The 26,346-nt window shown below is 39.4% G+C and overlaps 1 long non-coding RNA gene across 1 annotated transcript in view; it reads right to left on the reverse strand.

Moving 5' to 3' along the window:
- LOC137154034 (uncharacterized) overlaps positions 1 to 26,346 on the reverse strand; it is a 168,489-nt gene extending 142,143 nt beyond the window's left edge. Inside the window, exons 1-2 of the long non-coding RNA XR_010920036.1 lie at positions 26,239 to 26,346; positions 8,999 to 9,044 (exon numbers count right to left, since the gene is read on the reverse strand). This is a non-coding gene — a long non-coding RNA (uncharacterized lncRNA). The remainder of the gene's footprint in view (positions 1 to 8,998; positions 9,045 to 26,238) is intronic.

Genomic DNA, 26,346 nt, shown 5'->3' on the forward strand with positions numbered 1-26,346 from the left:
TTTTGTGCGCTATCTGAATCTAGCTAAGTGAACACATACAACATTCATTTTGTTTTCTAGTACCTGCTCATTTAGTACAATACATTCAACCATAATGATGTAGCTTACAATTTTATGGTCATGTACGATTCATGCTGCAAAGGACACCATGTCACACAGAAACCTTTTTATTATCAATCACTAGGAAATAAAACTTTGAAGACTGGCATTAATTAAAAAAAGCTAAGGATTTACAAATGCTTCTCCCTTCATTCACTAAATGTAAATATTCATGGTAATATCTGTGGATCGCTTTTTGAAGTATAGATCGTGGAAAAATGAGAAATTGTAAAAGAAAGAAACCTAATTAGGAAAGATTCTCTTCCATTCCTTGAGCCAGAATATTTTATATACTGTTACTGACAGTATTAAAGAATTTTTTTTTAACAATTTTGAAAACCAGAAAATGATGTTCCTTAAATGTAGACTATTTCCTTGTCTTAAAACCAGTTTCCTTGCTTTTCTTTTTGTCTCCTTAACTGCAATCATTCCATGGGTTCCATACGATCATGGTCTAATCTGTGGTCCCAATTCAGTAATGTATTTAACCATATGCCAACTGTACATCTGTGATAAGTCCCACTGGTCTTAGCACTGAATCAGGGCCTAAATGGTATTTGCTAGAGATGATCAAAATGTTTGTCATCAAAACGTTTGACCAAAAAAGTGCTTTTCAATTAAAATGTTCACAGAAAACGTTATACTTCAACTGAAATTTTCCAGTTTTCCATCAAAAACAGGAAACTGGAAACCAAAATCTTTTCAGTAAAAGCTTTTAGTCTTTGAAAATAATTTTTAATCAAATGTAGCTGCTGCAATGGGGAGAGAGGGTAAGGGAGATGGTGGGAGAGAAAAATGGGGGTTGGTGGGTGTGTAATGCTGGATAACACTCATGGAAAAGGTAGTAGTGGTCGGGAATGTGTGTATCTGTGTGAAAAACCCTCCAGGGCAGGGACTTGTCTTCCTACTTGTTTGTAAAGCATCTAGAAAAATTTGAATACTATAAATAATGAATCTCTCTGACATTTAACTTATGTCATACACACCATCCCCTGAGATTTGATCATTCATTCCAGGTTCCATAAATTCAGATGTGTGTGTTTTTTTATTATTATTAAGTTTTGTAGCGCTTGATGTATTAAATTATTGCCCCAATTAGACAACACACACACAACAGCTTTTAGATACAATGTATAAAGTATAGGCCCAACCTACCCAAGACCCCTCTGGCCTGCCCACATTTGTGTATTTCAGTTATATATAATGCACAAGGGATGCCTGAGAGAGTGAGTAGCCCTGAGATGAATGTGGACTTGGCTTTCCTTCACGTTTCTGGAATCTGAGCATGGTGGGTCTATGACAGGGTTACTACTACTACTACTACTTCTACTGAATAGAGAAATACAGAGCTGGGCCCCTAGTTTCCTTACCTAAAGATAATCATCTACTTCTCAGTGCACCTCCAAGTTTTAGATAAGCCATATGCTACCAATCACCATCTTGCAGTCCCAAATATCACCATCCTCAAATTCACATGAACGATGCTAATCATATATTACAAGTTCTCATCCATCACAACAGTACTCCTAACCTCCTGCCTTTTTTCTCTGATTAGGAATTAGATTTCCCCCCAAACCTTAATTATTTCACTTGTACACTTCCCTGTTTCTATTTTCAAACAAACTAGGCATGCAGCCACAATTCAAAAAGCTGCTTGCCAAGTATATTTGCATGCATAATTACCCAACTCATGGTAACTGCCTGCACATTAGTATGAACAGATTTTGTATGCACAACTTTTTTATGTTTTACTTATTTGAAAATCCATCACTTAGTCTATTTGTTATTGTAAAGTACCTAAGGTAAGTCGGCCGATAGGAATTATAAAAATAAAATAATGACTACTATAATTTTTCATTACTGCTATTGTAACCCCCTTCTATTTCTGGGTTACTTGGGAGCCAGCAACACTCATCTGTATGCAAGGGCGCCTAAGGTTGTTAACAACAAAGGAGATCCTGAGTATCCCAGTGATGATGTAGGATAGGTGGGAATCCTCTATCCAGCTCTCTGCTGCAGTCCCTTTACTTTTAAAGGAATTTAAAATCGGCGGTGCCTCCATCTCGCTGGCCCCTGCACATGTTTAATAGCGGGCCGTGGGAGCTTCCAGGACTAAACCTAGTTTAGTAATTATAACAATCTGAGACATAGGTCTAACTTAACAATTGCAATTATGCAAACTAAACATCCAATATACTTAAATTAGAGTTAACACACCTTTACTTAACAAATTAAAGAAATATGGCATAACAGACTGAAATTAAACATCACTATTATTTTAACTCCACAGGGGCAGTTGAATAAATCAATTAATAAAAACAGTATACAGTAATAAATGAAACTTGTTTAACTGGCATTTACTCTGCCACTATTTACCCCACCTGCAGAGTGTGCACTCCCTAGAGTTCAGAGCCCTAACCCCTTGCTTGCGTGGGCACGCTTGAAGATCTGAAGAAGGAGACAGCACTCTGTTGGTTCCGTGCATCAGTTCAGCCCAGTTATCAAGCTGGAGGTTTGGAGTTGGCCCAACCAAATGTCTGCAGTCCTGGCCCTGCTTGAAGGGACTCTCTCTCTGCCTCTTCTCAGGCCCAGTCAAAGTCTCTCTGCAGTGCCCCTTCCTTTACAAGCCCTGACCCAAACAACAGAGGTGGGGGACACTCACACACCTTCACCGCAGGCCCACCTCAGGCAGCTCCAGGCTCAGTCCCTGCCCTGGCTTTGGGCAATACCACCAACCTCCGAAGCTCCCTGCTTGATCAAACTCCAGCAGACTCTCCGCAGCAACTTTGGGATGTGGTCAGCAGGCAGCAGCAGCTTTGGGACCCAGGCAGCAGCGGCTTTGAGAGCCCGGCAACAGGCAGTAGCCAGCAACAGTCAAGCAGCAGCTTCCAGCCTTGGCTACGCTCTACTCCAGCACCAAAATGGAGTCCCCCACATGCTTTTCTCTGACTCCCTGGAAGGGAAAGAGTCTCTCTCCTTTTTCCCCCAAGGCATCATGGGAGTTGTAGTCTCCCAGGATTTTCCCAACTGTAAACTCCCAGTTATGTCCCAAGGCCCCTGAAGTACAGGGTGCTTACACTATATATAGATATTTTTCACAAAAGGATAGCTAACTTGGTTCCTAAAAAAAATTGAAGCGCTGCACAAAAGAGATCAGTATCAAGTACCAATGATGGCAGTAGTGGATTTAAAGCTACTCCTATCCCGTAGTGAATCTTTATCTTCACAAGCTTTTGCTACAACACAGAACATTTCCTAATTACAGGTTTGAAGAGAACATGCAAATCTTGACATTTCTTTCTAGTTTAACACACCAAAATTGCATTCTTACTGCAAAGAAAGCATCATTTTCTTGACCATCGAGGAGCAGATGTTTTTCATTTAATATTGCCAGGAGTAAATACAACTTCTGTGGGTGATAAACATGCAGGCAAAATAGTTTATGAACAATGTTTCCTTAACTGTGTTAGAGATAAGTGAATTATCCAGCTTGCCTATCCTTGATTTCTACATGTGTAAAACACAGTCATCACTGGCAACTGGCATGGAACATCAATTAACCACAAACCAAGCTGACTTCTCTTAGTTCATTTGATTTATTTCTCTTTTAGAGTTGTTGACAAGCTTAATAACAAGTAACAAAAATAGCTTGTTCTTTGTCTCTCTCACCCTCTGTTTCTCTCTCTCTCATTTATTTATTTATTTATTTATTTTTGGCTTTTACTGTTTTGATCCCACAAACTTCCCACGATTATTTGGCGTTAGTCAACATATAATGTCATGAAGAATTTTCTGTTCTTGGGCCAGAGTGAAACCTACAGTGAGCAAATGCCAATAAATATACAATAAATAAATCACTAAATAAAACTATGTCCAAGGCTCTCTTGCATGAACTCAGTTTAAGAGAAACATCACCATACTGCTGGACAGCACATTTGAATTTTCTTCCTATCACAAACAATTATTTATTATTACTATTAGCGGATTTTTTAAATTCTTAATTATGGGTAATTAGATGGTGAGTTGCACCACTCAGTTCACTTGGAAGCCTCTATATTTAATTAACTCAAGATGGTTTTGAACATTTAAATGTCAAAACAACATTTAGAAAGCAGAACATTAACGTGTCATTCAATGAACTGTACGTTACAGAATGTGACTTACAGAACAAATGGTTTGTGTATGATGACAGCTCTTGAGTTCTGCTTGTAAGGCCAAATTTGCCATGCATTTTGACAGGAAAAAATACCAGCCACACAAGTTTTCCTTATTAAATCTTGTAATTTGTTCTAAGAAATCAACTGTCATCTTAGCAAATAGTAAACCTGTTGTAGCCTGCTACTTCCAGAGAGGATTCCACATTAGCATACCCACTTTTAGGATAAGAGGGCTGCAAGATACCAGAGGTGGAGAGGCAATGGTCCCCCCCGTTCAGACACATGCTGCTTGAAAGACAATGCGTTTCAGAGCTTGCACAGGACTGTGGGTCCCTAACAGATCACCAGGCAAAGGCGGATACGTGTTTTGCTTAGCCTTAAGGCCTTCCCTGTGTGTGAATAAAGAGCAGTTTTGAAGTTGTCCTACTTACCAAGAAGACTCTTTGCAAAAAGCAGTCTCCATATTCAATATATGAAGGCCATGGGATCAATCCTGGTCCCATAAAAATCAATTGTAAAACATCCATTGATTCCAGTGGATGCAGGACCTGACCCCCTGTGGTGGTGATGAAACAATAAAAAGCTAGAACTTTCTATCAATCTCTCCATATTATCCATGTCAAAATTTACACTCAAATGACAAAATATTTCTTTGATTACTCAGGGCTTAGAAGCCTGGTTTTCCTGCCAAACTCACATCCTGCTCATTGGTGTGTTTGCTGTACTGTATTCGTCTTTCAGCTGGTAATTTAGATTGTTTCAGCATGCCACAAAATCCATAGTCATCTGAACCCAATCTCATGATATCATATGGAGCAGCAAAACCAAACAGATTTCCTCCAAAGTCAAGCTATTCAGTGCAGACATTTCTCAATTCACTTGGCATTCTTTCTTCCACCACTGTGATACTTACCCCACCTTTTAGTCTAACAAGCCACGAGTGTTTCTAATAGCATGTTTTTGTGTTTGTTTTCTGTGTTGGTAGGCTTTTTCATTAAGTTAGGATCAGAAGAACTGTTTCCTACAGTACATATTCCAAACTTCTGAGAGAATGCCTAGTTTCCTAAGTACCGAAGTACCTAAGTACTAAGTTTCCTAATGTTTCCTAAGTACCAAAGCCAGAACTCAAAAGTCAGCACAAATGCATTGAACAAATTTACTGAGAACTATGGGGCATTTCCTGTGGGTTGAAAGAATAACTTTAAGGCCTAAAAAATAAGCACAATTTCCTCCTGTTGTACACAGGGCCATTTTAAGACCTTCGTAGGCCCTAGGCACACTTGCCTTCGTAGGCTCCTCGCCTGAAATAACTAATTTGACTTAAGCTATTAATAAATAGTTTTTTAAATAAAAAAAAAAATTATGTATAAAATTCTTTTTCGTAGGCCCTGAAAGTTTCATAGGCCCTACACACTGTGCCTATTGTGCCTAATGGATAATACGGCCCTGGTTGTACACTAGGTATTATTCATAACCAGTATAATTTTGATGTGGCCAAGCAGTGCTTTGGTACTGAACTTCAACAACATGACAGAAATGTTTCAACCTTTCTATTCTTGTGCTACAAATGTAAATGTAACTGTAAATCTAGATGACAGTTACTTCCACATACACTGGTAGTTAGTCAGTCAGTGAGGTGTAGTTTGAACAGCATGGCGCCCAAGCTCAAGTGGCACATGCCAACACTTATTAGCTCTTTCCTTTGTTTCTCCTCTTACTCGTAAAACACTGTGCATTGTGTTACACTGAGTAAGCGCTGTTAAAGAACAATAATTTATGATCCCCATAAAGGTCAATGATGTAAAGGCGATATTTTAAAACTTTTTAAAAAACAAAAACTGGCCTGACAAAGTCTCAGTGGTATCCCAGCATCTAAAAGAAAATTCAGAATCCCTGAATAATTTCAGAATGCTTAAAGAAATCTCACGCACTCTGTGGTGGTTGAATCTATCTGCTGAAACAAACTGAAATGTGAGGGCTTTTCAAACAATCATGGTCAATGGGACATCAACACCACCTGCTTTAGTCTGAGTTACGAGATCATCCCCCTCTGCTTCCACCCCCCACTTCCTGTCAGCCTTTTTAATGCAACCCATGGGATGAAATCTCCAGCTGTGACAGAATGAAAACTTCATTCAGTGTTTTTACTGCACACTATGACTTGGCATCCTTTTTACATGCTTTCCTGACATGAGTAGTTCAGCCACATTTTGACTTTCTTTTCAGGCACCAGTACTCGGTCACATTTGCAGAGCAATTCTGTGATACATAGTAGAAGAAGATCAATTTACTGTGTGCGCACTCATGTCTATCTGAGTTTTTCTCATCATGGAGCATGTACCCACATGCACACAGGCCAAATCACTATATTTTTTTATTTGTATGCCATAAGGGAACTTTAAAGGCTTTTCAGTGCTGGTACTGAGGGCCTTGAGATGAACCTGAGCACGTGCACAAACTCACAAGGAGTCTTATGGTACATAGACAAGCTGTAGGCAGCCTAGTCACCAAGGCTTTGTGCACTTCAGAGATCCATGCTACAGCTGGGCTGACAAGAGCTGAACCTTCCGGGTGATTGAAATGAATTGAAAATAAATACAAACAAGTTAAGTGACTGGCATATGTCTCAGGTAGCCTCAAATGGCCAATGAATTTCACCTTGTAAAGTCCTTGTTTGCAGTCATAATTGCATGGTTATGGACTTTTATTAGTAGATTCCTCCTTCCAACCTGCCAATTTTTAAAGTAATCCTGGGCCCATCTTGGTTTCCACAGAAGCCGATGGCAGCACTCCAACTGACTATTATGGGATCTGACCAAATACATACGGAGTAGAAGTCTACAAAAATGAGGCGGTCTAGCTCATTCCCATTGGAGAAGTCCTTGCCTACATATTTTCAGATTCTAACAGGGATTTCATGATTTTTTACTGATTCGTTTGCTTGGTGGTTTGGAAATTCATTGCGTATACTGGAGAGAGATGATGGGTGAGATAGTATCTTTTATTGGAGCAATTTCGGGGTGTGAGAGAGACACAAACATATACTGTTTAGAGGCTAAGAGTGGGATCATCTTAAGAATTCCCTGTCTGATGAATTCTGTTCCTATGGGAATCAGGGGGAGTTTTACCAGAGATAGGACAATGCTGAGCATTTTTGAAGATCCCACCCTTAATTCTGGGCTGCATATTTGTACAACACAGGCCACATATCCCCTTTGCCCATTTGCTAAATTGGAAATTCCTTAGGGCAGGGACCAAGTCCTCTTGTGTGCTAGATTTGTATATGAACACAACAGGGTTCTGATCAGTGCACATAGCCACTATCATAATACAAATACGTAAATGCATAATAACTAGTGATACATGTTTGCAACATGGTCTGAGCAACCAGTCTGAAATTCATATGGAAGTGATTACCACTTTGGACACACTTCTTCATGTTAGTGCCAAGAGTCATGTGTTATAAAAGGCACTTCTTCACTTGTTCTCAGCATTCCTGCATTTGAATTGTAAGAAATCAGTGCTGCTATATATATTCCTATAGAAGACAATGTGAAAACTCCATTGACTTTAATGGTGCATACACACACACACACACATGTGGGAGTGTATTATTTGTACCCTGACCTGATGGCTACCTAAGTGGACACTTACAGCAGGCCTGGTGCTGGACACCGGGTCAAGTAAGGCTGCCTACAGGGAGCTGGAAGGTGGCCACTTTCACTCAGGCGCCTCACTGGCGGCGAGTTCCCGGGACTTGGCCGCCATCCACTAGATAGTAGAAAGTATTCAAGGTCGAAAACAAGATAGTTGTGTGAGCTAAGAAGCTACCAGTAATATGTAAGCTGTTCCCGTGTGAAGTAGGTGAAATCATATAATAGCCAATCAGCAATTGTGTGACCATTGTATGCAAAGATGATAAAAAGGTATATAAGCTGGAGAACAAGATGGAATAAACGATTCTGCTTGCAATCATATTGGTTGTTGTGCTTTATCCGTCCTGCATCCTCTGTCATCAGCAGTGGAACTCTCCCTCATCCTCTGCTATCAGCATTGGAACCCGACACACACACACACACACACACACACACACACACACACACACACACACACACACACACACACACACACACACACACACACACTCCTATAGAAGACAATGGGAAAACTCCATTGACTTCAATGGTAGCAGGATTAAGCCCTCTCCCTTCAAAAGTGCCCAACTATAACATGTTAAAGCATGCAGGTTGTAATTTAAGTGTGTGCATTAACAGTTACCACAGCTATACTTCTCTTCTGCCATGTATATTTCATGTATGTTGTTAGCAGCCTTAACAGTTAGTTCCTTTACTTTCAAAGGTTTACATTTTTAAAGTGTACAGCTACAACCACCCAAACTCTAATAATTTCAAAGATCTTTGTTAGCGACACGCACACACAGACAGACACACAGTGTGCTAATTGACAGAGTACCTTAGTTACCTCTATAATGCGTCCTTCTACACTGGTAAGCTTCAAGAGTGCATTTCTTAATCTAATGAAATATTTATCATATCTGAGATCTAAAGTGTACATATTCAATTTTTTATGCATACCTTTACATGATTCATGAGATTCACCCACCATGTGAGTTCTTTTCATTACAGTTTGTTTTTATGTATCATTGTTACCCCTTTTTACAACCAGACTTACATTGAACTGACAAATATCATTCAGGTACCTTTGAGCAAAGCAGTGCTTACCTTCTGATAGAGATTATGGGGATTTGGTGCCGGTGGTAGCTCTCTCCTTAAACAAAACAAAAAGAAAGAGAAAATAAAAATCCAGGATCATGCTAAATTTATGATGGAGCACATTAGATCAGGTTAGATAAAGTATTTTTTGTGGGCTTGTTTTTCCCTCCAAAACCTGGTACCCTGTTTTTTGAGATAGCCTGACACAGGTGAAGCATCACAGCTTTTCAAAAGGGACTGAATGTCTGAGGAAAGGTACTCTATTTCCCTTGATCTGAAAACGGGTATTAGCCTAGAATTTCAGTTATATTTCACTATCAGATTTAGGGTTTGATGTATTTTGAAGCTCAGCAGGATTTTTTGTAGCTATGTTTTTCCAGCTAACTGCATTTGCTTTAGTAATTTGAGGGAGTTTAGTTTAGTGGTCAGAACAATGGCCTGGACCGTAGGAGGTCTGGATTCTACTCCCAGTTCTACCACTGTAAAATATATATTAGGTAAATTATATTGCTTTTGGCCTGATTTTGCGGAAGAGTTCAGGGAAAGCAGGCACCAGGAAGGTATGTGTGCAACATACAGGGTACTGTTAGCATCTCCAGCAGTGCTAGCCAGACCAAATGTGACTTGGCCATGAAGGAGCAGAGACATAGTTTCATTCCCTTCTATGCCCACTAGCAGCCATAGACCAGTACAAGAGGAGGTTGCATCCCACCCTTTTATAGATAGTCATTACTTCAAAGTACACACCTCCAGCATTCAATGAAGCATTCTTCCTCCCCATGTCAGCTGCCTCCAAGAAAAGTCACCCTAAACTCCACTAACACAGCTCTATCTTAAAACATAATACTATATCTGTAGGTATATCCTCTCATTTCCTCTAGAAAGTGAATCATGGAGCACATAGGGATGTGGCAAGTCTTAGCTGCAAAGCACTTGTACAGCATCCTTCAGCAAGGACTGTCAAAATGCAAAGCATTATTAATAGTACTGCTTATTGTTACATACTAGACAAAATGATTCATATGGATAGCCTTGCTTAGGGCTTCTAGTTTTTCTTCATATATGCATGTATTTTAAACTTATGCCCTATAAGTTTATTCCTATAAGGTATTGAACACTCTTGTGGGATGCTCTTGATTCCCATTCACTGGAATAGGAGGCAAGAGCTCAGTGCCTTATATAATCTAGCTCTAAGAAATACAAGGAGTAAGGACAAACTTACAGGGGCACTTTACAAACTCATTCTGAAAGAAGTATAACTTTTGTTATTATAATAGAAGTTAAAAACATTTTGGCTTTCGAAACTATTTAAGATACCAAAAAACACATCATTTAATGCGAATTGCACAGAATTTTTTTGTAAGAAAAATAATTATTTTTAAGCACGCTTCCTTAATATTTACCCTTTACGTGAACAAATCCCTCCATTCAAATTGGAACCACTTTCCTGGTCTTGATTTTGGAGCGAGAAAAAGAATACCCAAACACAATCACTTTCTCCTGCGTAATTAAATTCAAAGTTTGTTCAAATGCAGGCTATAAGCAGGAGATAGAGTGAGTATATTTTCTCTGTGAAATTGGGAATGAGAAGGCAGCACAGCTGGAATCTTAACCAAATGCTAAATTAGTAACAATGTTTCTGTGGACTTAGCGTTAATATTTAATTAACATTGTATATGTACACAAGTATATAAAATTACACCTACGTGTATCCAACATTCTATATATACACAATAATATAAATTAACACTTGACGTACACACACCTTTGACACATATTTGTTTTCTAATACTGACACAAAATATAAATTATATGAAAAATCATCACTTTTTAAATTATTTACCAAATGCCCTGTTCAGGATTTCATCTTTCCACTGAAACAACTAATGTCACAAGCATTTGACAATGTTTCTGTAATAAGTATATTGAATTGAGTACATAATACAGTGTTAACCATGCTCATTAGGAATCCTGTTTGGCCAACAGAATGAGCTATCGGGGAGCACCAATTTATCTTTTTGCATTTTTGTTTCCCCATCTGTAAAACGGGGTTGATGGCACTTACCTACCTTTGTAAAGCATGCTGAGACAAAAGCACGCTTACATAATAGTTTTGAATGATTCTGCAAAAAGGCTCTCCTGAACTGCTCTGTCTAGTCTAGTTTTTAATGATTCATGTAACACAGTTTCCACAGCAGAATGGTTTGAGATTCACTCCTCATAGAGTGACCGGGGGTGGGTGGGATGTATTATTATGAAGTCATATACATTATACAGACCATGCATCTTCAAGGCCCTTCACAGGGTAAAAAATAAGACACATTCCCTGCCACAATGCCATTAGAGTGCAAGGTGCTGTTTCTGCTCCCATTGACTTCAGTAGAAGAAAGGACGTCATTTTGCCATTGACTTCAGTGGAAGAAAGTCCAGACTAACAGACGAGAAATATAAAAGCCTTTGGGCAGAAAAGCTCTTGAAGAAAGAAGTTGACACCTAAGGGGAATAGGACAGGCATGTTGTTGCCTGTATTCTAGTGACTCCTGCTCAGAGTTACAGGGTGTCCGACATTCTAGCCCCATAAATAAGCAGAAAATCCATATCCTGGTGTCACAGCAAAGGGATATTTTTGTCTATGTGAAATTGTAGTACATGAGTATGGAATTCATTGACTAAATTTGCCTTCTGAACAGTGCTATGCCTGAGATCTACTAATTTTTTCTTGTTTGGCTTCTTTGTTGGTTTTGGCAATTTAAATCGGCCAGTTGCTGAAGTAAGTGCTTCATAGTGAAATTTCTCTTCTTTATTTGCCAACTAAAACTAAATATAAAATACAAGTAGTCTAGAATTTTCATCCTAGTTCTCTCTTTTGCACTTTGGATCATCTGGATCAGGCCTATTCATTTGATTTCTCCTGGGAAGGTGGTGACAAGAGCTCTTCCTAGCATGCACATTTGCAGCCAGTCACATCAAGGAGTTGTTTATGTATTCAGGATTTGTTGCAATGGGATAGTGAAAAATGAAAGGAGCTTCTTTTAATGGGTGGAACGACGGTAAATCTTTAGTAGTAAATACTTAAAAACAAAGAAGTGAGTGTAAAAATGAATTTCCTCTTGGTTTCCTTGAAAAGCCTTTGATAATATGCCATGCTAAGCATTTTCTCCATTTTGAAAAGCTGCTCTAAAACACCAGATATTTTCCAGACCTGGAACATCACTAAATCTTTGGAACCATATTCCAATGGCACTTTTACTTATTTTGGTAAATTAGCCACAGTTTGCAAGATATATGTGTGTGTGTTTTTGTTTGTGTGTTTTAAGAAAAGAAAGTTTTTCCATGAGGTTTCACTTCTCCATTTGGCCAGGAGTCTCTGAACTTGAACAAAATAACCTCTTGGAACTCCTAAGCAATATCTACAAAGTTTCTAGCTTTTAATTTGAAAAAGTAGTGACATATTTCTCTCCCTTCTTTTAAGAAAAAAACAAAGAAAGCATTAAGCCATCCAGACCTTCCTCAATGTTTACTGAGAGGCAATGAAGTGCCGGGGGGCGGGGGAAGGGGGGCGGGGAGTCATGCTACAAAATGTTTGGAAAGAGCATCACTTCTCTTCAAACAGAACATGCAGTTGCATGAATTAATTCCTATCTTTCATATCTGTGGGACTCTTCACTGCTCATAAAACGTATTGGTGAGCTCATTTCAGTGCCAGCTAGACCCCATCACAAAGTCACCACTACAAAAGCAGTACTGATTTCATTCTCCGTTTTCTATGTTGTTGTAGCCATGTTGGTCTCAGGAAATTAGAGAGAAGGTGTGTGAGAGATAATAGCTTTTATTGGACCAACTTCAGATGGTGAGAGACCCTCTTTCAAGCTTACACAGAGCTCATCTTCATTCCCTATTAGCAGCCTCAACAGACAGGCCAAAGGTAGGAATGGAAATGCAATCATACTTTCATTCCTGGAAGGGCTTCCTCCATGCCAATGATGGGGCAAGTTGGATGGATAGCCTGCATAGCCTGCTTTTGTGGCTGGAGAACTTCAGTCTCCAGGTTTGTTAATCCCAAAAGCTACCATGTGCTCGAATTTCATTTAGGAAAACAAACAAACAAATCAGAGCTGCCACTCTGCTGATAGTTCAAAGCCAAAAAAAAACAAAAACAAAAGCACTTAAACAATTCGTAATTATAACAAGGCAGATCACAAAGAAGAAAAGAAAATAAACATTACACAATCATGTAATCTCTTTCTTACTGCTGTTCATTAAAATCTTTTAAATAAATCAAAATAACATTGCCAAAAAGAGGCTGAGATAATTGGGAATTTTATAATCATATAGTGGCTGATCATGCTCGCACACCAACAAATTCAGCTATGTAAAAGTTAGAAGGAATTCCTTCACTTTGAAAAACTGCTCCATACATAAACTGCTCTATTTATAGGGTGTTTGGCCTTCCTGAGTTCAGCACAAACTTAGGAACCGAGGTTGTAAAGGTTGTTTTATGCTATTTTTGCTCCCCACCCAATTCTGGGCCACCAGGAATCTGACATGTTCTCCCTACATAAAGCTACTAACATGCCATGCTACCAACTGCACAGTCCAACATTTTGGGTGGTCAGGGCATAGGGCTGTCCAAGCCTCCCTGTCCTCCCTCCCCACCTTTTCTCTTGTACATATTCTCTGTAGAAGGGGCAAGGAAGAGAGCATAGCACAGGGATTGCTAGAATGGATCTACAGCTTCCAGAAATTACCCCAAACCAAGGAGACCTTAATGGGGCCTGATCTGCTGGGTTTAAGGTGGCTTTGGACCACTGGAGGGCTATGGAGTGTCTTTGTAGTTTCTTGCAAGATCATAGGGATGATGAGATAAAGCAGTTCAGAGTCTCCTGACTGGGACATGAGTTGCTACATACACACTATCTTGTGCACAGTGCCTTGGCCCTCTTTAATCTCTTTCAAATTTCTAAAGAAGAAAGTTTTAGAACTTGCCCATGCTCACTCCCTTGAAGACAGATAGGCCTTGACTATTGCACGATAGAGGGTTCTCTTTTTCCAGATTCCCAGATTTCCAGATTCTGTAAAATTGATTACTTGTTTGCTTCCAGGAATCTTATGTGCTTCACAGTTACGAAATGAGCAACCTCATGTGGATATGTTTGGTCTCTAGGTGAAAAGAAACAAACTAAAACAGAGAACGAGTAAAGCTGAGAAGTGTACCAGGATGTGACTTGGGCTTCCTTTGCTGACATACATTTTCACCCATTGAATTGCACACCACAGAAGTGTTATTCACTCAGAACCAAATACTGAAATCCTTAGTGAGAGGAAATTGCCACTGAAACCATTGTGCCAAACCCTTCCTCAGAGATAAGGGCAGGCATACAGTATTCCTCAGATGGATAGACTACAAGCCAACACGTGTAGATTTCCTTGAAAAAACCTTCCATGTCAGACGTGCAAATGAAAATAAAACACATGTTGAATCTTAATTGCTTTCACATCTGACATTCTTGAACAACATTATAAACTTTCAAGCAGATGAAAGATCTCAAACTTTCTGTGCTCAGTGGTAGATGGTTACATAGGAACTCCAGAGAGACAGCCCTGTTATAACTTTCTCAGTAGTGTTTGCTTGAATAAAGTAACCAACAGTTCTCAAAATCAAATGCAAAATCAAGCTGGCAAAAATCAGCCATCATCATCTGTATCTTTGGAGTGTGCAAGCAAATGTTTGTGATATTCTACTTGTCACAAAGCAACAGTAGCTACAAAAGAAGTAGAGCTACAGCAGGGATGAGAAAGCAGACTGATCTGCATCTTGCTTTAAGGTAATTCGGTTTTTGTTTCCCTGTGTATATTATAAAATTCTGAGTAACTACATTCGCTCTTTTAGATTAACTACTATAGAGAATGGAGCATGTATCTTTCTAGATTTGCATGTTACAAAGTCTGTCATACAAGCAGAGCTAGTCAAAAATACAACAACTAATTAACAGTCATTTTGCCGGTAAACATTTTGTAAGGTGTCCTTTGTGGGGTCATGTTATTAATTGTTCATGAGAATTCAGATGACTGCCAGGTAGGAATCTGTGAAAATGTTCACTAATGCAGGCTGAAAATAATTTTTTATTAATGTTTATGTAATGTTTAATGTAACTGTTTTAGTTTCCTGCTTAAAACGTTTTCATTTAAACAGCATGTGATTTAGGTGACCAGCTACATACTCTGAACAGCAAATAGTTAAATGAACCATCCATGGAATGATATTTGCTGACATTCACTAATAACCCACAGGCTGAAATTTGTTCTCTAATTATTCAGCAAATACTTACACAATCATGAATATAATTGTAGGAATCAGGAGTGATTCATGAATGATTCATGAACAAGAAAGAAAAAAAGCTAAATTCACCATATAAATTGTGTGCAAAACATAATTTGACCAGCATTAAATATAACGTAAGAATGGCCATGCTTGGTCAGACCAATGGTCCTTCTAGTCCAGTGTCCTGTCTTCCAACAGTGGCCAGTGCCAGGTGTTTTAGAGGAAATGAACAGAACAGGTCATCATCAACTGTCACCCTATCATCCATTCCCAGCTTCTGACAAACAGGCTAGGGACGTTACAGATCATGCTTTTGTGTCCATGCCCATCCTGGCTAATAGCCATTGATGGACCTATCCTCCATGAACTTATCTAGCTTTTTTTTTTTTTTTTTTTAAACCCTGTTATAGTCTTGGCCTTCACAACATCCTCTGGCAGAGTTCCACAAGCTGAGTGTGCTTTGCATAAAGAAATACTTCTGTTAGCTTTTTTGACTGCCGCTGCACATTGAGTGGGTGTTTTCAGAGAACTATCCACAATGACTCCAAGACTTTACACTAAAATTAGCCATCATAACACTACTTTATATTTATACAGAACCTTTATAAACATGAAAGCCTCACATCTATCTTACAAGGTAGGTATTTTACAAACTTAGTCATGCAGAAGTGGTGAGACTTGCTCACAATCATACAGGAATTAACTCAGATCTCTTAACTTCCAATCCTGTGTGGGAAACACTGAGCAATTCTCATGCTTACATCCCTCTGTGGCAGGGCATGAAAGAAAAAGAATTTGGACATCCTTTTCTTTATTTTATGGATTTTAACGGGAGAGGTTTTTTTCCAATAATGTGGGCAGAATTAAACTTTTGGGCAACGGGGAGCAAATTTTTAAAAACAGCCTCTGAAATGAGGCCTGCAAAAGAGCACTGTTGCTCACTTGGCAAAATATGCAGCTTTCAGATCTGTACAGCAAACTGAAGTGGGTAGAGTCACCACTCAATTTTACAAATCCCAATTCAAAGACCACTTTTTAATATCTGTCTTTGAGCTTCCATTACAAAGTATGCAGAATTGAATTCACCTATTTTCAAGAACGCTGCCACACATCACTAGAATGGGAGATTTTCAATTCATATTTACTTTTCAGCATGGGTGAATCGGCTGTTAACATATACACTCTCCAAACCCTGGCCCCACAAACTGAATCTGAACAGGTTTTGAGATTTGGGGAAATTAATTTAGAGACTCCTGTTAATGATCTTTCCAGTGAGAGTGGCTAATTTCAGGAGAACACAGGATCAAGGGATTGCCATCAGCCATTCCCCAATGGAATGGAGGGAGAGACTTCACAAAACCAGCACTGCCTTACAAATCTTAAAATCTCTACTTGGTAGGGCCCAGAGCTCCCAATACACTAGAACAGAACTATCACACCAAAAGGATGAGCCCCGGGCAGATAGCATGAGCAGGTTGGAAGAGACGGCCCCACATGCTGGAGCAGATATAAACCAGTTCCCTGGTTCCTGCAGGAAGACCTCTCCATTGATAGGAGCAGTGTGAACCTTTGGAAATATGGTGCCTGGGCATGGAACTTCCCCTCCAGACTGCGTGTCAGATCTTAGATCCTGCCAGCAGACTTTACAGACTCAAATGAGTATCTAATTCTTTGGGTGCTAATCAGAACTGACCCCAAAACCTAAAATTTCAGGTTTCTCCATTTTTATAAAGCACAAAGGCTGTTAAGAGGTTAAAGTAGACACTGGACCTCTCAGATAACAAAGTTGACACATCCACATGGGGCTATGTGCGGGAACACAGAATTACTGAGCTAGGATGGGAAAATTCCTTTTGCAATAGCTCCAGATTCTGACGTTCTTCCTCAATAGTTTGGTCTAGGAATAATCAAGAAAAAACAGACCACAGCTGGGTTTGTAGGTGGCTAAAGTGGTTATATCCAGGGCATAAAGTACTAAACAAAACTACCTTTTAATTAAAAAAATCCTTCTGACATAAATTGATACTTTGTTCTGGTTTATGCGTAATTTGAATTGATTACTACAATGGTCAGAAAAACACGGAACTATAAATCTCTCTTCTAAAAAATCAAAGATCATCTTACAGGCTTGAGGTCAAACCACTGGCTCTTCTGACACTGGTGCAAGATGCAAGAGGAAGGAACAGATCTTTTCCATTGTCCTCTCTCACCAACTCTGCACCCAGAGGGAATGTTTTCTTTGTGTCTCTTTAGTGCAGGAAGGAGACTGATAGAAGCGAGCAGAGCTCTGTATCCAAAGGAGATTTGCCCAGCTAAGCTGGGGATGCAGCCAGGGCTAGATTCTGGCAGCAGGTCTGCAAGGAACACATGCATCCCCTTTGCATGGGAGGTGGGTGTAGTAAGTGCAGGAGATTACACTGCCCAGAGCCACCCAGAGGCAAATGCCTCTGTCCGCAATCATAGTCAGAGTGCCTCAAGCCACCTCCGCTCGGCTGCTACATTGCTCACAACCCCCAAGCGTGGCTAATGTATTTTAAGGCACAATTTAGCCTAGGTTGTTACTTTCTACTGAAAACTAATTCTCTGCAAATTTCTTTGAATAGACCATGACATGATGGAGCGTAGATAATTTGGAGGGGTCTATGCTTCTCCTCCCTATATGTCTATGCAACACTTACTGATATTAATAACAACTATACCTTCCCATCCTCACACCCACCCCAGGTGAAGTACATTATCTTCAAAGCTTCATTAGGGATATTTTTAAATGCTTATACCTTAAACACTGCACACTAGCAAAGAAACACTTCTCGGCACTGGTGCAACAAACAGTGCCGTCCCTCGGGCTTTACACTGCTGTAATTGAAAGCAGACTGCCTCTGCATATCCTCCTTCTCTTATTCACCAAAGGCCTCTAAAAAGTTCTTCACAGAGGCACTTGCTGAAAGGACAATGGGAAATTTACCTTCTGAGGTTTCCCATGTTATATTTCAAATTTCTCCTCCTCAGTGGCATTCATACAATGAAGAGCCAAGACTCATTTTTTAAGTGGTTGCTAAAAGCTACAGTACAAGGGTTCCTGGCAAAGGGGGCATCAGGTTGGGAAGACCTGAAAGCTCTCAAAACCTCATGAAACTAAGATTTGTGAAACACTGGTGTTTTAGTTTTCAGACAGGGTTTGAATTGGGCTGGTCTGCCTGGTATAGAGCTGAGCACAAGTACTGGAGAAATGTTCTGTACGCCCTAGGAAATACCTCCGCTCTCAGGCATCTCCCAGCTATTATGACTGTAATACAACAAGGTCTTAGTCTGCATGGAGGTAGGTGAACCAATTTCAGCCAGCACCAGGAGCCCACCTCCAGTGGAGGCAGGAAGGACCTTGACCTGTGGCCTGAGCCAGTTCTCTGCCATTGGCTTCAATGGGCATTGTACCAATCCCTTGAAGAGCAGAGACAGGAAGCGGGAGTTTGATAATTTTCAAAAACTGGAGCCTCCAAGTGAAATTATAGGCTTCCAGCTCCTGCAACAGGAACTTGCAACGTTCAGTTCAAGAATCCATCAAGAATCAAACAGTGAAAAGCTTGCAGAGCCCTAGCAAATAATTATTCACAGGCTCCTTACCTATTCCTTTTCCGAGCTGAGTTTTGTCTATGTATCTGCATCTATTATTTTAAAGAGACAATGAACCACAGGGACTTCATTTAAGTAGCAACAATCAAGGCATGGAGTGACTGTAAAAAGCAGCTGGAAAAATATTAAAAACAAACACCTGAGAAAATTCCCAACATTTCATTCTGCTTCTTCAGAGTTACTCACTACTCTTTATAAGTTTGAAAAAATACTTAAAACACCATAGTCTACTTTGGAATTTGTCACCTTACATTTCACACGCAATTGCTTTCACGTTTACTATGTCTTCAGCAACGATCAATATCTATTTAGCCTAATATCTCACATTTTCTTGTGATATATCCCCTCTTTCTGTACTTACATAGCAATAAGGCCATTATAAGAAAGTCAACCAGCTCCTATAGATTCCCAAACTTCTCAGCAAACCAACAATTAAATGTTATGCACAGCACTTGGCATTTCTACTTTTACATCATATTATAACTTTGCTCACAATGCTTTACACATTTGGCAATGCATTAAAGTCAGCTCTAGTGAGGAATTTGTTCTAATTTTCTTGTTATATGTTATATGAATTAATTATAAATATATTGTTTCTTTTTTTAAATTAAAGTTGTATTTCACAACATTTTTCCATCAATGGATCCAATGTTATGAGATTTGATATCAAAAGCATCCAATGGCAGAAACGAAAGTCTGTCACAATGAATTTAGATTTTGCAGCTAACCTTTTCGCAACAGTTCACAACGGACACAGAGAGACAGACGAAGAGATGAACTGTAATGTAACTTTCATTACATGGTGGGACACAAATGTTATTTAGTGAAGGACAGCAAATTGTATTTGGTGTAACTGCCTTGATGTAGTAATCTGATGGAGACAAATGATAACAGAAGTCAGAAGCTGTGGCCTATATAGCTATGTAACAAGAAAGCTATTTTCTATGTATTGCAGCTTTAAGTATAAAATGGGCTCCCATCTGAGCTTATTTATGAGTGGATTCAAGATGGCTGCTGCTACTGAGGGAGTTGCACATACTGTGCTCTCTCCAGAAGGCTTAATTTTGTTCTTTTATTATTGTTAGTTCCTTTAATCTAAATTGAAAATCATCCTGACTAAAAGCACATTTGCCCTGTATCTATGGAAAAACCACCAACTCATATATTTAAATCTCATAACAAGAGAAAACAACAGAGGAGGATTCTCAGGACAGGCATCACTTACCCTCCTTAGAATCAAAACATGATCTTTACCTGCCATCAAAAATTGGTCATAAATGTCCCTTTACATACCCAATTTCACTTTCCCTGTTTTAGATGTCAGTAGTCTCCAGTGAAGAATAATTTCAAACATTTTATTAGAACAAATCTCTGACCAATGATAGTGCACTTCCTATATCATAGATGTAATAAATAAATAAAGGGACCAAACTGATTCATGGGTTAACTCCACTGAAAATTAACTTGTTACATTACCTAAATGTTATTTAGCAGTAGAACATAAAAATAGCCATACTGGATCAGATCAATGGTCCATCCAGCCCAGTATCCTGTCTTCTGATGGTGGCCAATGCCAGGTGCTTCATAGGGAATGAACAGAACAGGTAATCATCAAGTGATCTATCCCCTGTTGCCCATTCCCAGCTTCTGGCAAACAGAAGCTAGGGACACTTCAGAGAATGGTTTTGCATTTCTGCCCATCCTGGCTAATAGCCATTGATGGATCTATCCTCCACGAATGTATCTAGTTTTTTTTTTTAACCCTGTTATAGTCTTGGCTTTCATAACATCCTTTGGCAAAGAATTCCACAGGTTGACTCTCTCTCCTCATATGGAAGCTAATAATTTTTGTTGTCCTTTTCTGTACCTTTTCCAATTTCAATATATCTTTTTTGAGCTGGGAAGACCAGATCTGCACACAGTATTCAAGATGTGAGTGTACCATGAATTTATATAGAGGCAATATAGTATTTTCTGTCTCATTATCTATCCCTTTCCTAGTGATTCCCAACGTTCTGTTAACTTTTTTGATGCCGCTGCACAGTGAATGGATTTTTTCAGAGAACTATCCACAATGACTCCAAGATCTCTTTCTGGGATGATAACTAATTTAGACCCCATTATTTTCTATGTATAGTTGGGATTATGTTTTCCAATGTGCATTAGTTTGCATTTATCAACATTGAATTTCATCTGCCATTTTGTTACCCAGTCACCCAGTTTTGTAACGAGTTGAAATGAATGTGTGTGTCAAAAAGAATAAAGAGTTTGAAGAGCAGATTTCTCTTCTACACATACATTAGTAAATCTTCAGAGGTTACCTGGCTAATTGAATTCTTTCATAATTCCCCTACACTGAGTTTCTGGAATGACCTGCCATTCAGATAGAAACTCTGACTGCAATACTGCAAATTAAATACAGAGACTTAGAACAGTGATTTCCAGTGGAGCTCTCAGAATGAATCACTTTTAGATAGAACAATGCTGCTAACTCTTATTTAAGTTTTAAATATTTAACACGCTAATCTTCTTCTTCAGTGCATAGCTCAAAGAGCACATTATATCTCAGGGGGCGGGGGAGAAGGAGGGACCTGAAACTAGGGAATAAGTATCTAAAATGGAGCTATAATGGAGTTGGAGCTGCTCTGTAGTAATTTAGGAATACTGTATGTTGAGCTGGTTATTGGGATATTTACTGTATGAAAGTATTGATTTTGTTTAATAGGGGGCTATGAGAAAAAACAAAACAAAAATGGCTCATCATTAGCCATTTCGCTGCAAACACCTGTGGGTTGTTAAAGAACCGGGACAAGACAGGAAGAGACACATGTACCCTGGAAATCAAAAGTATTGTATCAGGTTTAAAATGGAACACTTTTTAAAGTGACATGAGTTGTCTGGAGGAGTGGGACTGAGAGGCATCCACTGGGCTAACTGAAGTAGCAAGGGATGCCTAGGTTACTATCAGAGGGTGGTGAGGCTTTGGGCAAGATAGACCTCCACGTAGACTGTTTTAAAATCTTTTTTTTCTTTTATGCTTTGTTCCTATTGTATAACAAACAACATTTTTGTCATCAGAAGGCGGTCTGATCTCTTATACCACTGCTCACAGACTCCCAAAGGGAAGAACTACAGGTCACCAAACTCAGGAGGACTGACTTGGTAAGCACAGTAGATACATTGCTTACTGCAACACAGGACCTGGGGTCTACAAGGGGGAGAGAATTGCAGAATTCCACCCCAGGATAAGTGAAGGCATGAGACCTGATATCTGAGGGGTGCACTCAGAGAGACCAGAAAGGAAACAGAGGTACAGCTAACCCTGTAACTGTAACCAGGGTTATGCCAATCTTCTTAGGGCTGATATTAGGGACAACGTGAACTTCTGTTAAAAAAGTGTCCATGGAGGCACTTGATCCAACATTCAATGTATTTGTGTGTCATGACAATACTCAAATCCAGTCTCATTTAAAAAAAATCACATCGTGCCTGATTCAAAGTCCAAAGACTACCATTGACTTCAACTGACTTTGGATCAAGCTGTTAGTAGGGCCTTAAAATATAGTACATAGTACAATTCATTATCTGCTATAAATCTTTGTTTAACAATGCTCATCAGCAGTGAACTACCTAATAGTTATGAGCTACTTCAAGCATCCCAGGAAAGACGGACAAAATCCCAGAGGTATTTTAGTGCGCCATGTGCTAAAATAATGCAGGACCGGTACATTTTTTAAAATAGTACTGGAAGGTTCCGGTTGATACCAGTCTACAGCATATAACGGGATGGCTAAACAATGGCTCGTGAACCACATGCGACTCTTTTACAGTTAAAGTGCGGCTCATGGAGCTCCCTATGCCCTCCCCCTCATTTTCCACCTACCAGACAGGGGTGGAGAGCTGGGAGCTTCTACCCTGCCACAGCGTGGTGAGGCTAGAGGATTCTGCCCAGCGGGGAGGGAGGTCAGTAAGTTTGACCACCCCTGGCATATAAGATTGCGATAGTTTTGTTGTGAAATTGCAAAGGGTTCCAATGGCATGTTAGATTTTTGTGCTACATTTCATCCTGAAGGATGCCAAAGTACTTATCAGACATTATATTTTACATATATATGGAGGACTAATGTCAGCCACCATATAACAGCAGTTATCTCTGCAATATAAAATTCCAGCTGTATAATAGAGGACAGCAACAGTATAAGGCCTGATCAAAAGGCCACTGAAGTCAATGGGCGTTCAATGGGTTTTAGATTAGGGTTCAGTTTAAGACAGGAAGAGAAAAGGAACAATTTGTCCTGGTAGAACTCCAGGCAGAAATTAGGCTAGGCAAATGTAACTACTCAGAAAACAATTTGGCCAGTGAATACTAGGGCTGATGCTATATTTTTCCAAGAGACACTGTAGAATTTGTAAAGTCACAATGGCCAGGAATTCAATTTTTCTTTTTACATTCTTTTAAAATTCAGTTATGTAGTGCACAAGCTATGTAGAAGGGCACATTTAATACATCTAAAAATCATCATATAATAAATAGCATGCAAAAGCCTGCATCTCAGTGCCAAAGTGCTTCTTAGCATCAGACAGGGTCATTGCTCAGCCCAGACTCACTAGGTAGCACACTAGTTTCTCTTCCAACACCATTCCTCAATCTCCCACCCAAGTAACCAACCAGGCTCTACTAAATTTACCATGCAAGATCATAGCCCAGATTAACACAACTAAAGCCCAGAGAATTATCCTCAAAAGTAAAAAGTTTTGGTAGGAAGTACAAAAGTACAATAAATGTGTAAATGTCTACAGAAATGGATACAATGAGGCAAGTGGTGAAGCCAGCTTTTGCAACTGTGGGTGGGAGGAAAATTGGGTCATTTGGGGTGGGCTGGAGAGTGGTATCTAGTGTCTCAAAGGCCTGGGCTTGGCGCTTCACTCCGGGCACTGAAACACGATGCAAGGGGTTTCAGCTCCATTCAGGTCTGGAGATGCAGCCAGGCCAAATTTGAGTGAATGGTGTTGCAACATGGTGCATGGGCACCCCTCAAGTCTATGCACCCCGTCACAATGCCTGGAGCAGGAAGCCAGGTCTAGTCCAGGGCTCACGACTCTCCATACTCGGCCCAGAAGAACAATGCATTCAACAGCTTCCTCCATCAGCCCATGAAGAGAATGCAGAAGAGAGTAATCCTGATCCTATGCTTTCCACATAAAAGATCAATTTATAGACAGACACTCTGCCTCTGGAACAGCAGTTTTAGGGTTTTTCATTTCTTTCCATGTGCACAAATTGGTGGATGATGCCAGATTTCCAAGAATTACTATAACTATTGTTAATTTAGTTTATTTTTTCCATTTGTAGCACATTTCTTTCTCAGGGCCATTTATAGATTGAGGGCACTAAGGAGTAGAAAGACCACTAACCCTCTTTTCTTCATACATACATGGCATTGGAAACACCTGGGTCCTACTCCACCTCTGCCTCCAACTCACTGTTTGACCATGTGCAAGCCAATTTCCCTGTGCCTGTTCCTCCTTTTTTAACACCTGACCTTATGAATCCTCTGTTTACAGGACACTTTGAGATCTACGAAAGAAAAGCACTATGCAAACAGTGATTATGAGTTCTCAATACCATCGCTACATAGCACTTAACTTTGTAAGGGAAGTTCTCCAGCAGCCTGAAAAATGGGAGTCCCAAGGTTACTGGAAACCTCACGCCTCCTGCAAAGTTATGCTAGCATCCCTGCCATGCATTCTTAAATACATTTGCTGTGCGGCTCCAGTGTGGATTTTCAGACTACATTAGATTATTTCCTTCCTACTACTTTACACTAATCTCTTTACCATCAAATGCTAATCAACAGGAAAATATAGTTCCTGTTCTTGAGCATGTTAATGTAAAATAAGAACTGATTTTATAATACTATTCTTTTAATTATGTACTTGAAAAAGTGCTTAGGTAGATGAAAATTAAATAGACCTAATGAAGTGGAATGGAGTGCTAAGTTTTAATTAAACAAATTAGAAAATTGGCAGAAAAGATATTAAGAGATCCTTTGAAATGGAAATGGTACATTTAGTTCTACACTTCATGTTAAGAAGAGTGGGTAAAATACCCCCAACTGTGCCCTGGTACATTACGCTGGTCAGACAAAGCACATACACACACACAAGAATCCGTGCATATTTGCTCACAGGGAAAAAACCTGCACTTTACTTGTGTTTGCATCTACTTTGTGTTTCCTTCTACAAACACGGTAGGAAAGGAGCTTGCTGGAAAGAGTAATTTTTAGAAATGTTCAATTTTTAGTGACTATTAAAGAATAGTTCTAGGAAGCAAATTTTACAATTGAGAACCTTAAAATCAGAACCACCATTAAAAATCTAGGTCTAAAAGTTATGTCCACCCAGTTACAGAACAGAAACATTCACATGTCTATCATATGTCCAAACTAGCCAACATAGCTTAAGCTTTGATTATTCACAACAAACTGTCCTGAACCATTTATGGCCAAGAATAGTTACAGAAATTATCTGGTTCATAATTTTGAACAATAAATTCACCAAAAAAACCCATCAACTGTACAGAGAAGAGTCATGAACACACACCAAAAAAGACTATATTTGTGACAAAAATAATTTCCTGTCTATTATTTAATCAGCTCTGTTTGGACACTTACTACCCTAGCAGCTAGCGTCCCTAAATGTCATCAAGTAAGAGGACTTGCCTCATACTCTAAAATGGTAGGAGATGCGTTCTGAAGTGTTATCAATGAGTCTTGCAATTTTATCACAAGTCTCGTGATTAGAGATGCCTTTACAATTCTCTCTCCTCCATTATGTACACAAGAATCTCAGCTTTTAATTCTTTTTAATAAATAAATTTCCAGCTCTCATCATGGCAGAAACAAAGGCTTTACAGCACAAAAGGCAAATAACCCCCCCAAATATTATCTTTGTATCTCAATTGTCATACCAACCCCATGATTTTTTAACTCTTTGGGTTGGTAATATTAGGCCTACAATGGGACTAGGTATTTTGCCAGTAGCTCCAAAGGATCATCTCAGCCAAAAGTATATACTGGGTCAGGGTAAAAACTGCCACCAGGGTAAAAAATTGCTTTCCTAGCTGATTTCTATTTGTATCTAAATTGGAGAAGTCTATCAATTAGGTTGGCAGCACTATTATCACTCATTCTTTAAGTCAGACAATTGGTTTTCTCAAAGCTTTATTACTAAATCTTTTAAACTGCTTCCTTCACAACAGAGACAGCAAAGTGGCTTTACAGAAATAAATCCCTACCTTGGAAACACAGCCCTTTCCTATAAGTGAGCAAGGATCAGTCTCCATTTAAAGGTTTCCCCAGAGCTCTTTATATGGCACTTCCTATATACCCTCTAAGCTCATGAT

This window comes from Emydura macquarii, unplaced genomic scaffold (genome assembly GCF_026122565.2).
Source record: "Emydura macquarii macquarii isolate MOO-44397 ecotype Brisbane River unplaced genomic scaffold, CSIRO-AGI_Emac_v2 contig_295, whole genome shotgun sequence".
In the NCBI taxonomy this organism is placed as follows: Eukaryota; Metazoa; Chordata; order Testudines; family Chelidae; genus Emydura; species Emydura macquarii.